At 41.3% G+C, this 17,110-nt stretch overlaps 1 protein-coding gene across 19 annotated transcripts in view; it reads right to left on the bottom strand.

The window, feature by feature from the left end:
• LOC122543331 (regulating synaptic membrane exocytosis protein 1-like) overlaps window positions 1–17,110 on the bottom strand; it is an 845,124-nt gene that overhangs the window by 512,665 nt on the left and 315,349 nt on the right. The gene's annotated exons all lie outside the window — the stretch shown is intronic.

The raw sequence follows: 17,110 nt of genomic DNA, 5'->3' as shown, positions 1-17,110 counted from the left end.
GATTTCTCTTTTATTAATTTCAGTGGTCCTCTCATCTCATGCCCCAAAACTAATTCAAATGACAGAATTTGGTAGATTCATTTGGTGCATCCCTAACTGCAAAAAGTACAAATGGAATTCCTTTATCCCAATCCTCTGAATAATCCTGACTATAAGCCCTCAACATTTTTAAAAGTTGATGTCGTCCTTCTAATGCTCTCTTTTTGGCAATCCTTTTAACTGCAATGTTATGTGATCAAATAGTTTCCTGAAATCTGGTGGACACATTCATTATTGTCATCAAATACTGATTCTCACTTTTAGTTTCCGTAAGGGGCCTACGTAATTAATTAAGACCCTTGTAAAAGGTTCTTCAAATGCAGAAATGGGTATTAATGGTGCTGGCTTTATCACTGCCTGAGGTTTTCTAATTATCTAATATGGATGTTATGTCCAGCAAAATTCAAATATACCCACCTGCCATCCTGGCCAGTAAAAATATTTTTGTGTTTTCGTTTACTGGTAGTTCATGTGCTACCGATATACCTCCTTTCTACAACCCATCAGTAATATAACTTGATAAGCTTCTGCCCATTTCTCATCTGCTTGAATGTGGTGGTCTTCAAATCTTCATCAAGGTGTCATTTTAATGTATCTAAATGGGATACATTCAGATTTTTCTTCTGTGAATGCTTTTTGGTACAACTGTTTCAATTTTTCATCTTTCTCTTTTAATTTCTAAACTAAAAATATCCATTTTGCCCTCTATCCATTTATGTTTTTGTCAACTTTTTGATCAAACATGGTTTCTGATAATTGTCATTCAACTTGCTTATTTTTATTCATTGATTTGTCCTCCTACTTCAACCAGTCGCTTTGTGATGTTATTATCACAGTCAAGAAGATTCCCAGGATATACTTCCTGTAGTCAGTTAATTGATTTTCCACTGGCTTTTCAAATATAGTAGGTAGCACTCCCATCTGTGATCCAGCTTTACCATAATCAAGGACAAAATGTATTACAGGAACCAAGTGTTCCTCTAGTACTCCTACCACTACCTCTCCATTTTTCACCAGACACTCTAACTTCATTTTGAGCACTCCCCATCTCTATGAATTCCATATAATACTACTTTTTCTGGCAATAGTCCTTCGAATTATGTAACTCCTTAACATCAGAGATAGGCATGATCCCGTATCATTTAAAATTATAACTTATTTACCTGCTCCTCCTGCTATATGTGAGGAAACCTTACTCTTGCAAGTAAATAGCTTAAGAATAGCTCACCCAAACACTGACCAGGTTGTATATTCTGCTGCAGCTTTTTAGCTACCACTGTGCTTTCCTCTACCACTTCAAGAAAATTAATTGGCTTATCATGTTTCCCATATCCACCTTTCTAGTCCTTTTTTGAAAAAAACACAAATTCTGCAACTTCCTGTGACCAATTTATTTCAGTGAAAAAACCTGAGCTTTTTTACTTCTCTTGCCTTCCTCATGAGTTTCCTTTTCACCCTACGATAAACTCTAGTTATTATCTTCAATGAGATCTCCTTTTCCCTTACCACCTAAGGGTATCTCTTTTTCACAATTTCCATCCATCACAGATTGAAATTGATGTCAGAAGCCAAACTTTGATTTATGAACCAACTCAATCATCGGCCATTTCTGCTGCTAACCTTGCAGTTTTAACTCTCTGCTCTTCCAGACGAGTTCTCATGATCTCAGGAAGGGAATTTTCTAAATTCTCCAAAATAATCATCTCTCTAACAGAGTCATTTGTTTGATCCAATTTTAATACCCTTATCCACCTAACAAAATTACATTGGTTTTGTGAGATATTGTGTTATGAGATATTGTGTTTATAGGCTATGTTTATTAACTCACTCAATAGCTCGCTATGTTCATTAATACCGGGTTCCTGTTCATTCATTCATAACCCTTAACTAACCAACAAACTTACTATAACAGTTTCATTCATTCATTCGTAAAACTGCGGTTCTATTTTGTTATCCAAGTTTTAAAACAAACAATCCTTTCAAATCCATTACTGCATTTTCACACATTATTTGCTTTTGCTATAAGCAGTGTTTATCTCTGAATAAGTGTAGCACATGGAACAATACCATCCCCATCAAAACTCCATGAAACATTATAATAATAATCAGCCCTTACCAACCATCACCTGGATCTGAATAGATTCCCCAATTAGTAAGTGCCTGTTAAATACATTTTAACTGGGTTATTATCCCTTTAAACTAACTGACAAAACAGTGCTTCCATGATATTGCATGAATGCATGAAACTCATACCAGCAAATAGTAAATAAATCTCACAACCCAGCTGCAGTAAATCAGTTCAATATTCTTCATTCTTTTTAAGCACAGGTACAATTTCTAACTTATTATATCGGCCTAGTATTTTTAACTTAAAAGACAAAAAGGTTCTAATTATGCAAGTAGACTGGACAGACACTCTTAATCCCATCAGAAGTAGCAGCCAGCATTTAGCACATTTTAATCTGTCTCCCAGGACAGGAACCTTTCAAACTTTTGTTTACTATAGATAAAAGAATATAGCACCATACTAATGAAATCTTAATATATTAAGAACTGTGTATAAAGGGGCTGTTGTAAGAACTGTATTTCAGCATTCTATTGCCATCTCGAACCTCAGCTGTGAGGTTATTTTCGTCAATCATCGATTTTGGTTGTTATTTGAGCACGATCCCAAAGTTTGATCCTTTCAAACTCAATGTATGTTTGGCCAAGGTCCCTCCTTAGTTTCTTGAAATGTTTGTCAGCTTCTGGCACTAGCTGATTTGCACTTAAGATGGCTTTCTTCACCACCTCATACAGTACTCCCAAATTCTTCCTCTGATCAGGACGCAAATGCTTTACTACCAATTTTGTTTGGATCAACAAACCTTACATGGTCACTGGCCATTTGTTTCATTCTTTTTTCATGTTCAAGCTGCTTCAATTGCAAAAGAATTTTATCCATTTCCAACAATTTTAAGGGCATTTCCAGCAATGTTAAATGTCGAACTATTGCTGCACTTATTTCCCCTTTCCTTGCAGAGCCAGGCAACCCCAACTCCAGCTTGTTTGCCACATTCCAAAATCTTTGTCTTCCTCACTTTTAGTAAAACTCCTGAAGTCACTTAATGATTGATTGAAAAAAATCATAATTTACACAAGCCACAGTCTGTTTATACCAAATGAATTCAACACCTGACACAAAAGACACTGACACCTACCACTCCTCACCTTGGACTCCTACAATCCTAAACCCAATTTGGAATTTTGGTTCAATCCCAGCAAGAGACCCCAATTTGTTATGGACCAAATGAGACCAGAGCCCTCATTATATTTTAAGAAGGTAGCTTACCCCCCAACATTTTCTATTGAAAGGCAGTTGTGTAGTGTCATGTTCCAGATGCAATACAATTGGTCAAGCTACTCAATATTAATCAAAACATAATTTATGTAAACACTATAGTTAAGAACATCGAACATAGAAAGATACAGCATAGAATAGGCCCTTTGGCCCACAATGTTGTGTCGAGCATTAATACTAATGTAAAATAAAATAACAACCTCAATGCACCCTTCAATTCACTGTTCAGCAGTGACTTAAATGTCCCAAATGACTCTGCTTCCACCAGCACCGCCGGCAACACATTCCATGCATTCACAACTCTCTGCATAAAGAACCTACCTCTGATGTCTCCTCTATACCTTTCTCTAATATCTTAAAACTATTACCCCTCCTGCTGGTCAATCCTGCCCTGGGGAGAGGTCTCTGGCTATTGACTCTCTCCATTCCTCTCGTTATCTTGTATACTTTGGTCGGTTCACCTCTCTTCCTCCTCCTCTCCAGAGAGAAAAGTCCGAGCTTAGTCAACCTCTCTTCATAAGGCAAGCCCTCCAGTCCAGGCAACATCCTGGTGAACCTTCTTTGCATTCTCTCCAAAGCCTCTGTATCTCTCCTATAGTAGGGCAACCAGAACTGGACACAATATTCCAAGTGTGGTCTCACCAGGGACTTTTAGAGCTGTAGCAAAACCTTGTGGCTCTTGATCCCCCTGTTAATGAAAGCCAAAACACCATACATTTTCTTAACAACCCTACCCACTTGCGTGGCAACTTTGAGGGATCTATGCACTTGAACACCAAGTTCCTTCTGTTCCTCCACACTGCAAAGAATCCTGTCTTTAATCCTATATTCCACATTCAAGTTCAACCTTCCAAAATGCATCACTCCATATTTATCCAGGTTGAACTCCATCTGCCATATCTCAGCCCAGCTCTGCATCCTGTTTATGTCGCGCTGCAGCCTGCAATAGCCCTTGAAATTATCGATGACACCACCAACCTTTGTCTCATCTGCAAATTTATTAACCCACCCCTCAACCTCCTCATCCAAGTAATTTATAAAAACTACAAAGAGCAGAGTCCCAAGAACAGAACCCTGCGGGACCCCACTCAACAATGACCTCCAGGCAGAATACTTTCCATCCACAACCACTCTCTGCCTTCTGTCAGCCAACCAATTCTGAATCCAGATAGCCAAATCTCGCTGTACCCCATACTTCCTGACTTTATGAATGAGCCTACCATGGGGAACCTTATCAAATGCCTTGCTGAAGTCCGTATATACCACATCCACTGCTCGACCTTCATTGACCTGTCTTGTCACCTCCTCAAAGAACTCAATAGGATTCATGAGGCATGACCTGCCCCTCGCAAAGTCATGCTGACTGCCTTTAATCATGCTATGCTTTGCCAAATAGTCAAAGATCCTATCCCTCAGAATTCTTTCTCAAACTTTGCTGACCACAGACATAAAACTGACTGGTCTGTAATTACCAGGGATTTCCCTCTTACCTTTCTTGAAAAGAGGAACAACAGTTGCCCCCTTCCAATCCTTTGGTATGAAGTTAAAATACAAACAATAGAAAGAGGAATGTAGAATAACTTAATTGGAGAACTTAACTGAGTAATATACGATAACTATTACTAATTAACTGTTCCAATATAGCAACATCCCATAAACACACCCCTTGGCAAAAGGGAAAATTCAGGCACAGATTCTAATATGCAGTTCTCCTCGACAAGAGGAAAGAAAATATCAAGAGAAGATTCAGAATGCAGTAGGCAGGAGACATTCACTGAAACTTCCAACTTTTGAAACCTCACAGGCTTCTGTTTAAAACTAAACCTAAAAACTAGCAGAAACTTGAAAGGTTGGTCTATGAGAGCTGGCCACGCCCAGGCTGCTCCAATTGTTCAACTTGAAAAAACCCAAGACCTCAAATTGTTTACTTTCTTATAGACAGCTCACTATCTCTGCCTTACAACTGCTCTTCAACTAAAAAAGGACAAAATGAACTTTTAAAGTGACAGCGTCATCACACTGCCAAGCATTTACAGAGGAACCTCAATTCTCCGAATATCGGATTATCTGAAGGAGATTCGAGGTCCCAATAGAAACATTACATCAAAGACGTGTTTCCAACACTGATCATGTCTTTTGCTTACAACAATTAAAAGTGAGCTCAGCTTACTGAAATTCTGCCGAAAACAATCCTGGACATCGATAGGAGCCCAGGCACTGTCTCCAAATGACTGACCTCCCGCCCTCTCTCTCTACTTCCACACTCTCCCTGGAGTTCTATTCAGGTATGTACCCTAAACCCCCCTACCCCAGATAATCTCTCCAACATTGTCCTGCACAGGACAAAGGTGGAACCTGTCAAAATGTTGCAGTAAAAAGTTGTGTGTGTGGCTGTGTGCGTTTTGTGCTATTTGGAGACTCACTCCCCAAAAGGCATCGGTCGCAGCAGCAGTCTTATTGTTGGGGTCCAGTCTGGCTTGCCCAGACAGGGCGGGGGCGGACAGGGGGAGCGTGGGGAGCAGGGGTGGGGCGGACAGTTGATGGTGTTGGACACGGTTGGAGGCCGGCGGGTGCAAAGATGGGGATGGCTGTGGGGCAGGAGGCGGTGTTGGACGGGATCTAGAGTGGACAGGGGCGGTGTTGGATGGGGGCAGGGGTGCGGTGGGGGCGGTGTTGGACGGGGCAAGCGGGGCGGCCATGTTGGACGGGTTTGGGGTCAGACAGTGGGGGGGGGCAGCGGTGTTGCACAGGGCACGAATGGGGGTGGTGAGGCTCAGCCACAGCATGCTGCTGCCTAATCTCCTGAAAAGAGAGCGGACTTAACAGTCTGCTGAGCCCCAGAGGAAAGACATTGAATCAATTAACCAAATAATCAATTCTCCGAATGAAATAGTGCCTGCCCATTTTATTCGGATAATCAAGGTTTCCCTGTATTCATTCACTCAATTTGTTTAAAGCACACTGAAACATCACTGAATCCTCCTTACAGTTTATCCTTCCACCCAATTGTGTCAATAAGGCTTTTAGTATGATAGAATAACATCTTAAAATAGGGTGGCACGGTGGCTCAGCAGTTAGCACTGCTGTCTCACAGCACCAGGGTCCCAGGTTCGACTCCAGCCTCAGGCGACTGGCTGTGTGGAGTTTGCACATTCTCCCAGTGTCTGTGTGGGTTTTCTCCGGGTGCTCCGGTTTCCTCCCACCGTCACAAAGATGTGCAGGTCAGGTGAATTGGCCATGCTAAATTTGCCATAGAGTTAGGTGCATTAGTCAGGGGTAAATAGTGTGAATGGGTCAGGGTGGGTTACTTTCCGAAGGTCGGTGTGGACTTGTTGGGCTGAAGGGCCTGTTTCCACACTGTAGAGAATCTAATCTAAAACGTGAAATCTTCTCTAATCCCTCTTTCAGCTGTTAATCACAAATTGTCAGACATCAGTCTCTAAATGGACCATAATTGCCAATTGAGAAGTTGCATATTTTCACAACTCACCTATATTGTATATTTCAAACATTTACATTTTTATTTTTGATTATTTGTAAGAGATATTTCAAAAGAACACATTTACAGTTTGAGAAAATGCTGTAAAACCTAATATCTACAGCTACTCAGAATCTTTGACATTATCATAATCTGAACATAAAGATGATGCAGGACAAATGAAAAATTTGGGGAGTTATTTTCACCCAGAGGGTGATGGGAATCTGGAATACACTGCCAAGGAGAGTAGTTCAGGCAGGTAACTTCACAAGCTTTAAAATATAGTTGAATGAGCACCGGAAATACTGTAAAATTTAAGGCTATTGGCCAAGTGCTAGAAAATGGGATCAGTGCAGACTGGATGGGCCTAAGGTCTTTTTGTATGACTTTATGACTAAAGCTGCAAGATTTCTATGACTTTATACCTTAAGCTGCAAGCTTATCGCATTTACAAATTACATCTTGACAGAAAGGTGGTTTTGTGGACTATTGCACACAATTATTGTTTAATTGGGGTGTGGTGAAGGAGGGGCATCAGGAACCATATGCCTACCCAGTGGAAAAAAATCAAGGGTGATAAAAGATTGTGATATGCCCTAAAAATTCAGCAATAAATTCTGTATTGGGAACATTCATTGAGCACAGAGTGAGAGAGAATGTCATTTTTGTCCACTTTAATCCCCATCTCTCGTCGGTGCTCATTGTTGTGGAGGTCCAAGGGGAAACAGGAATCTAAACAGGGCTGGAAGACTCTGTTTCAGCGTCTCCCAAAAAAATCTTACAATGCATCATTAGAAGCAGAAATAATAGAAGCAAAGTAAAGGGTGAAACTAGAAAAGGGGGGAGACATGGGAAAAGCTACATTTTGTACAGATAAATTAGTCAGTCGATATGACTTGTATTCTAGGTTGCTGAAAGAAGTGCAAATATAGATAGTGTAAGGGCTTGTCATCATTTTCCAAACTTCCTTAGTATGCAGAAAATGTCAGGGATTGGACAGTGATGAATCTGACACCTTATTCAAGAAACATAAAATATAGGAGTCGAGGTAGGCCTAGGGTGCAAGTTTACTCGCTGCGCTGTAGGTTTGATATCCAGACGTTTCATTACCTGGCTAGGTAACACATAGATCTAGATACCATCTATCAACCCCTCAGAAAACGAACAGGAAATTACATCACCACAAACCCCAAGAACCCCATCCAGGACAAACATATAAATAGAAAGCAGGAGACAACAGCTTCGCTTCACTTGGAGGTCGCCACTGATGTTACCTAGCCAGGTAATGAAATGTCTGGATATCAAACCTAAAGCTCAGCGAGCAAACCTACACCCTAAACCTCAATCCGAGCTATAAACCTTCACAAATCTTGCAAAAAATCGAGGTAGGCCATTTAGCTCTTTCACCCTGCTCCACTTTTGAATATATTCATGGTTTATCATCCAACGACAGCATGGTAGCTCAATGGTTAGCACTGCTGCCTCACAGTGCCAGGAACCTGGGTTCAATTCCAGCCCCGGGGAACTGTCTGCATGGAGTTTGTACATTTTCCCAGTGTCTGCGTGGGTTTCCTCCCACAGTCCAAAGATGTGCAGGTTAGGTGAATTGGTCATGCTAAACTGCCCATAGAGTTAGATGCATTAGTCAGGGGTAAATAGTGTGAATGGGTCTGGGTGGGTTATTCTTCGAAGGGTTGGTGTGGATTAGTTGGGCTGAAGGGCCTGTTTCCATATTGTATGGAATCTAATCTAATCTAATGTAAAAAACTAAATTACTCTATTCCTTCTTCTGCCTTATTCCCTTTAATCCCAAGAATTATAGTTGGCCTCAACGAATTTCAGTTGCAAATAATTTCACAGGCTCACCACTTCTTGGGTGAATAAATTTTCATATGTCAGTCCTGCCATTCCAGCAATCACAGTCAAAAAGTGTGGTGCTGGAAAAAGACAGCAGGGCAGGCAGCACCTTAGAAGCAGGAGAGATGACATTTCAGGCATAAGCCCTTCATCAGGCCCTGCTGGAATCAGTCCAGTAAACTTTTGTGGCAGTCCTTCCATAGCTCAAGTATCTTCCCTCAGATAACGAGACTAATACTGCACACAATACTCCAGATGGGATCTCATCAAGTCCCCGGGGCAATTATTACAAGACATCCCTACTTCTGTACTCCAATCCTTTCACAATAAAGGGAAACATGCCACTTGCCTTGTTCATCACCTGCTGCATCTGCACAGTTACTTGGAGCAAATGATATGTGCAGTGATTACAATAAGGCCAACCAGATGAACATCAGTTTATGAGTTCACTGATTGTAGCTGTTAATCTGTTCCAATCAGGGTGTTTTGGTTGACATAAAAAGGTTGAGTGTTTGTTTTTTTCTTCCTGATGGCGGGATATATATAAAGTTTTCTGCACTCTATTTCTTCACTTTGCCATACACTGTCATGATATGGATGTTGTGGAGAAATGAGTACTGCTGCTGTTTGGCAGTAGTGTGAGGGATTAGAGAAAATAAAAGGTTGAGTGTCAGTGGTGCCTGACTCTGTATGAGGCAGAACTACAGTTAAGGACTGTTCATTTCTAAATAAAAGGTGATGCAGTGACAGGTTACCAGCCTCTGTAGAATTATTTCAGTGTCCAAGGACACCCAGGTCTTCTTATACCCTCCTCCTTCCCCTATCGATCACCAGCTAACAATCTGCCTTTCTATTTTTGCTACGAAACTGGATGACCTCACATTTATCCACATTGTACTGCACTTGCCATGCATTGTCCCACTCACTCAACAGTTTTTGTTTTATATTAATGTTTGATGTGGCTCTTTGACAAATGCTTTTTGCAAAGTCTAAGTAGAGTACTTTCACTGGATTCCCTTTATCCATGTTACTTCCTCATCTCTATCAAATCTCTCTCAGGAGAACAGTCTTCACCTTCTACAGTCTATTCTACATAAATTGAAAATCACACAACACCAGGTTATAGTCCAACAGGTTTAATTGGAAGGACACTAGCTTTCGGAGCAATGCTCCTTCATCAGGTGATTAAGCGTCGCTCCAAAAGCTAGTGTGCTTCCAATTAAACCTGTTGGACTATAACCTGGTGTTGTGTGATTTTTAACTTTGTACACCCCAGTCCAACACCGGCATCTCCGAATCATACATAAATTGAGGTTTGGGAGGTGGTGATGGCCAAGTGGTATTATCGCTAGACTACTAACCAGAGATCTAGGTAATGCTCTGGGAATCCAGGTTAAAATCACTCCGTACCAAATGGTGGAATTTCAATTCAATAAAAATCTGGCATTAAGAATCTAATGATGATCATTATTGATTGTTGCAAAAATCCATCTGGTTCATTTTGTCCTTTAGGGAAGGAAACTGCTATCCTCACCTGGTCTGAACTGTATTCGCAGGAATGTGATTGACTCTTAAAAAGGGAATGGCAATAAATTCTGGCCTAACCAGCGAAGCTCTAGTCCAGTGCATGAATAAAAAAAAACTAAATCTATACTCATCCCACTTACTAGCACAGGGCTCATGGCCTTGAACATTGACACTTCAAGTGCTCTCTCACTTCAATGCTTCTGAGACACCTATCACCCCCGAGAGAAAAAATGTTTTCCAAATCCCTTCTAAACCTCCTGCCTTTCCCCTTAAAAGTGTGCTCCCTTGTTATTGACCCTTCAACTAAGTAGAGTAGCTGCTTTCTATACACCTTGTCCATGCCCCTCATCTTGTACACCTCATGCCAACATTAGTTCAATGCCCACACCAGTTGAGGTTACCATGAAGGATTCTACTTCTTCCCTCATCCGAAGCATAGATGACCCTCGGGTTAAACCATCAACAGCTGTCTGTCTCTAATCAGAGGTCTTCTGGGCCTATGATTTTACCTTTACTCCCCTCAACCTTCTCTGCTCCAGTTCAAAACAACCCAACTTATCCAGCCTCTTAGAGCATCTTAGCTGCACTATCCCAGGCAATATCCTGATGAAAGTCCTCCGCAATATCTCCAGCCATAAAGTCACAGAGTCACAAAGTAGGCTGGCACAATGGTTTGCACCACTGCCTCACTGTGCTAGGATTCTGGGTTCAATTTTAACCTGAGGCAACTGTCTGGAGTTTGCATGTTCTCTTCATGTCTGCATGGATTTCCTCCTAGTGCCCTGGTTTCCTCCCACAGTTTAATTACCCATAGTGTCAAGGATGTGAAGGCTATGTGGATTAGTGATGGGAAATGCAGGGTTACATGGATGGGGTGGGTCTGGGTGAGATGCCCCATGATATGTTGATGTAGACTTGATGGGCTGAATGACCTGCTTCTACACTGCAGACACAATACAGGAAAAAGCCCTTCAGCCCATCAAGTCTGTACCAGTCAAAACTTTGGACAACACATCCATCCTAAGACAAGCCAAACTGAGACATGCAAGAGAATTCCTAGAAGCATGGCATTCCAATCAGAACTCTATCAACAAACACATCGACTTGGACCCCATTTACTATCCTCATAAAACAACAGGAAATGACATTGCCAACCGAAGGAAACCTAAACACAAATAGAAAGTGGGTCATTGCACCAGTGCTTCAGCAGAGGCTCACCGATTATGTTACTTAATATGGTGACGAAATGTCAGAAAACAAACCTTGTAGCTCAGCGAGCAAACTTACATCCACTCCAGAACTTGTCCTCATATCCAATACACTCCAATCCAGGCAACATTCTTCTCTTTTGTACCTTCTCCAAACTCTTTACATCCTTTCTATAGTGTGGCAACTAGAGTTGCTCACAATACTCCAAGTGTTGCCTAACTCCAGTTTTACACAGTTGTAAACATGGCTAACATGCTGTACTTCTATATTTTCAAATCAGGATGATGACTAGTTTGGAGGGTAACTTGCAAGTCCATGTACTGGGTGGACTTGTCCTTCAAGATGATAGTGGTTGTGGGTTTGGAAGGTGTTGTTGAAGGAAGCTTACTGATTTACTACAGTACATCTTGCAAATATTATACAGTACTGCTACTGAGTATTGGTGGTGAGAAGAGTGAGTGTTGAAGGTAATGGATAGGGTGCCAATCAAGCAGGCTGCTTCTTGTTGTTGGAACTGCATTCATCCAGGCAAGTAGGAAGTACTTCATAAAACCTCTGGTTTGCGCCTTGTAGATGATGGAAAGAGATGGTAGATTCAAAAACATGGTTGAGAAATTTTAAAATCATGCCATTGCTTAATAGGAAGCAGTTTAGGTCAGTGAGCACAGGGTGAATGACATTTCATGTGAGTTGGCACAGAGGTTTGGATAACCTCAAGTTTACAGTGAATGCAGAAGATGAGGAGAGCCAAGGTGTGTACTGGAATAATTGTTATTCTATAGGTAACTGATTGAAACATTAATTGGGGGGAATTCAACAGGGTAGGTATGGAGGAGGTTTAGGAAAATCTAGGACACTGTAAAAATAAAGGGTCACCTATGTAAGACAAAGAGGAGAATTTTTTTCAGTGTCGTGAGTCTTTGGAACTCTTCCTTAAAGATAGCAGAAGCAGAGCCTGAATATATTTAAAGCAGAGGTGGATAGATTCTTGTTAAGCACAGAGTGAAAGGTTATCAGAGATAGGTAGGAATGTGATTTGAAGTTAGAATCAGATTAACCATAATCTTATCGAAAAGTTGAGGAGGAGCTGAGCAGAACCAGAGGGCCAAATGGCCTTGTCCTGCTTTGAACTGATTTGTTGTGTGTAGCTTTGTATATTCAATAACAGGGATGAGGATATCAAACAGCAGATGAGTTGAGGTAGAGATGGAGACCCAAAATAGCTGGAAACAGGCAGTCTTCACGATGGCTCAGAAATATGGTTGGATACTTACCTTAAGCTCAAACATGACAATAATTTTGCAAGTAACCTCATAGTTTCTATGAAGTGAGATGTAATCAAGAAAGAGATTTTAGCTCAGAATTCTGTCTTCTAATTTAATTGCCAGAAAGTGGACGTTGCACGTGAAAATTTTCTTTATTGTTTCAAGGAACATTGCCTATCCCTAGTTGCTCTTGAGAAGGAAGCGGTGAGTGCCTTCCTGAATAGCTGCAGTCCATGCGCTGTATACTTGAGTTAAGGCACAAATCAAAGCAAAACTCGAAACAGAAACTGAAATTGCTGAAGAAGTTCTTCAGGTCTGGCAGCATCTACAGTCAGGAAGAAGAGTTAACATTTGAAGTCCATTGATCCATACAAGGAAGAATCACTGGACTCAGAACACTAACACCATTTTAATATAGAACACAGAACAGCACAGCACAAGCCCTTCGGCCCTCGATGTTGTGCTGACCTATTATCCTATTCCAAGATAAGACATTCCCTTCATTTTCCCTCCATCTGCTGAGATTCACTGGTGATTTGTGTCTTTGTTTCAGATTTCCAGCATCCAAAGTTCCTTGATTATAAGAAAAATAAAGTTGGATACACTCTCTGTAGATGACAGACAGCATCTGCAGAGTGTTGCAACTATCTAATTCATAGTTTATGTATTTTAGAAGCTAAAGTTAAATTTTAAGGGATTAAGGTTCAATAGTCCATTTAAAGTTGGGGCTTTGTATGAGCTCAGCAATTTCCATCAGGGAGCTCTGACTAAGTACATCTGTACTCTTGCTCTAACAGGCCTCCATTCTTCCAACAATACCCTTACTGCCACCACCACCAGTCCACTCTCTCGATTTTCACTAAGGATTCAGATTTGGGGCAGCACAATGGCACAGTGGTTAGCACTGCTACCTCACAGCACCAGGGCTAAATATCTTGCAAAGTGAATTCACACTAAATATTTGAGCTTACTGAGCTGAAACACAAGTTATACTGTCCACATTTGGGAGTTCAAGCTAAATTAAACCAGAAGTAAGCAAACTCCAAACATGGATATTTTTTCTGTCTTGCTGCATTTGGACAGGAACTGGTTCAGTATCTAAGGAGGCACTAATGGTGCTGAACATTCTGCAACTATCAGTGAACACACCCACTTTTGACTTTATGATAAAATAAAGGTCATTGACAGATAAACTGAAGTCGGTTGGATCAAGGACACTACCCTGAAGAATTGCTGCTGAGATGTCCTGGAGCTAAGATCACAGACCTCAGACAATTATATTATCTTAAAAATTATCTTCCTCTGTGCCAGGTTGGACTCTAAACTGCAGTCAGTCACTACACCTTCCAATTCTCATTGACTCCAGTTTTGCTAGGGCTCCTTCATGTCACACTTAGTCAAAAGTCACCTTGATATCTTTGGTGTAAAGATCCTTATCACATGGTTCTGGCTCCTATCTGTAGTTTCCTGCTTTGCACAGATATTTCCAACTTAGTAAAGCTGATGGCCAATTCCGGGTAAGAGCTGCTGGTCAGTTTAGGGTAGGGTATTCAAATGTGATACTTTAATATTTACAATTTAATATTTGTTCAAAATATAATGAGTAAGTAGTTAGTAATGGCATCATAATGATAGCCTCAGCTGATGGCAATACTAAACAAGTTAGATCCCTAGAGTAAAATCTGGACCACTGTACCAGAGCATCTTTTACAAAAGTCACAAATTTCTTCAATGACTGTGATCAAGATAAAATTTCCCTGTCAAAATTTTGACCTGCCTGCAGGCTTCGACATGGTTGATCACACTGTCCTTCTCCATTATCTTTCCATTGTCATCGAACTGGCTGGAACTACTGTAAATTGGCTGCATTCTTATTTAATTGTAGCTGGAGAATCATTTGCTCTTCCTCACCGGGGGAATATCCTTGGCATCATTCTATTGCACATCTGCAAATTACCCACAGCATCAACTTCCACAAGTATCCTTGATGATGTCCACCTCTACCTCACTACTATACTCAGGCGCAATTAGCAGAACTCTACCAATTCCTCAATATTCAGAACTGTCTGAGGAACACTTTCTTGCAATTAAATGTAATGACGACTCAAACTCTGTGCCTTGTCTCTTGACTCAATCACGATCAATGGAAACTGTTAAAAGCTGTTTGCAAGCTGGTGTCAATTAATGCCAGTTTCCATAAGCACTAAACCCAGTCAAGCCCTTTAGGGATTGTTCCGGAAATGCAACTGTTAAAAGACATGTTTCAGGTAGCACGAAAACTCATTGCAAGTATTCTTTAAATTTGAAATGAGTACTTTATAATGAGAAAGTGATTTATTGCAAGCAATACATGCAACAAAAGTGCTTTGTTTACAACATTGTTGCATGTGGTAGCAAAACCTTTGATTTTCTCATTAGTAGTAGCCATTTGTCTTGAAGAATGCTATTCATAAAATGGAGAATAATCTCATAATGCAATCAAGGGACTACTTATGGCCAATTCTCTGAGGGCAACTGGAGGCTCCCAGTTGTTCAATTGATTCCCTACATTGGCCAATGTTCAGTTGTGAATGGGTGCAGTCTCCTGATTACAGACCAGTGTGGGTGAGGAGGGCCAGATGAGGTCATGCTCCCACACATATTTCACCAATATACACCGAAGCAGGTGACAAAGTAAGACGGTCACAAACCAGTCTGTGCTTTTGGCCGTTGACTTTTCTCACTTTGCAAATTTTAAACAAGTCCTCAAAGATTGCTTCCATCTCAATCCTACATCTCATTAACACATCTATGCTGTACAGATTCTCATTGGCTCACATGGTCTGGGACCCTACCTAAGCCTTATTTGGATTCATACAGTCAGCCACATGACTGACCAGTGTCATCAGCTTCACCCACTGCTACTGTGCAGTAGTGTAGGGAATATATATATATATATATATATATATATATATACGTATATGAGATTTAGAATCTCCTCAGTTCAGGGGACTGACTCTGAGCTGGCTTGCCACCAGTATAGTGTACATCTCGGAGGCACTCCACAAAGTCTCTTTCTTGAGGTCCAATACCATCCTGATTCTCTCAGTCTACCTGCATGTTGAAATCCCCCATAACAACTGTAGTAACATCTTTGCGACAGGCCAATTTCAGCTCCTGATTCAACTTGCATACAACATCCAGACTTACTGTTTGGGGGCCTGTAGATAACTCCCAAGAGGATCTTTTTATCCTTAGAATTTCTCAGCTCTATCCACACTGACTCTACATCCCGTGATTCTAGGTCTCCCCGCGCAAGGGACTGAATATCATCCTTTACCAACACGGCCACCCCACCCCCCCGCCCGTCAGTCTGTCCTTACGATAGCACATGTAGCCTTGAATATTCATTTCCTGTCCACTTGAAGCCACGTCTCAGTTATCCCCACAATATCGTATCTGCCAATTTCCAAAAGAGCCTCAAGCTCATCCATCTTATTTCTAATGCTTCGTGCATTCATGTATAGTATTTTTAATTTGTTACTGCCCTCACCCTTCCCATCAACTCCTATTTCACTCAACCTTACAGCATGATCCCTTTTTGAGTTTTCTGCCTCATTGATACAGTTGTCTTTCTTGACTTCCCTTGTTCTAACTTTCCCTTCAATTTCTTTCTTAAACATTCAGTTTGTCCTCTCCCCCCAACTACTTAATTTAAATGTAGCTGTGTTGCAATAGCAAACCTGCCTGCCAGAATGCTGGTCCCTAACCTATTAAGGTGCAAACCATCTCTCTTGTATAATTTATGCTTACCACAAAACATACCCCAGTGATCCAAGAATTTAAATCCTTGCTTCCTGCACCAGTTCCCCAGCCACACGTTCAAGTCCATTATCTTCCTGTTTCTGGCCTCACCAGCCCGAGGAACTGGAAGCAAACCAGAGATAACCACCCTGGATGTCCTGCTTTTCAGCCTTCTTCCTAGTTCTCCGAAGTCCCGCTGTAGTATGTTCCTCCTCTTCTTCCCGACATCATTTGTGCCAACATGTACCATCACCTCTTGCTCTTCACCTTCGTCCTTGAGGATTTCCTGCAATCTGTCTGTGATGTCTTTAACCCTGGCACCAGGAAGACAACACACCATCCTTAAGTCCCGCCTGCTACCACAAAAATCCCGGTCAGTTCCTCTCACTATGGAGTCCCCTATTACCAAGGCTCGGCTCTGTGCGATGTCCGACTCTTCTGCTCTGCCTCCACGCCAACTTTTGATTGACAGACCTGGCCGCCTCGTGGACTGGTAGTGTCATCTGTCTCTACTGTTTCCAAAAGATTCAACTTGTTCCTGACAGGTACTTCCCTGGGGTCTCTTGCACCTGTCTCCTCTCTGCCTTCCTCATCGTCTGCTCTCTTTCTGCT

Source organism: Chiloscyllium plagiosum, chromosome 3, assembly GCF_004010195.1.
Source record: "Chiloscyllium plagiosum isolate BGI_BamShark_2017 chromosome 3, ASM401019v2, whole genome shotgun sequence".
In the NCBI taxonomy this organism is placed as follows: domain Eukaryota; kingdom Metazoa; phylum Chordata; class Chondrichthyes; order Orectolobiformes; family Hemiscylliidae; genus Chiloscyllium; species Chiloscyllium plagiosum.
Note: the sequence above shows the minus strand (reverse complement) of the source record. Positions and strands in the feature narration are given on the sequence as shown.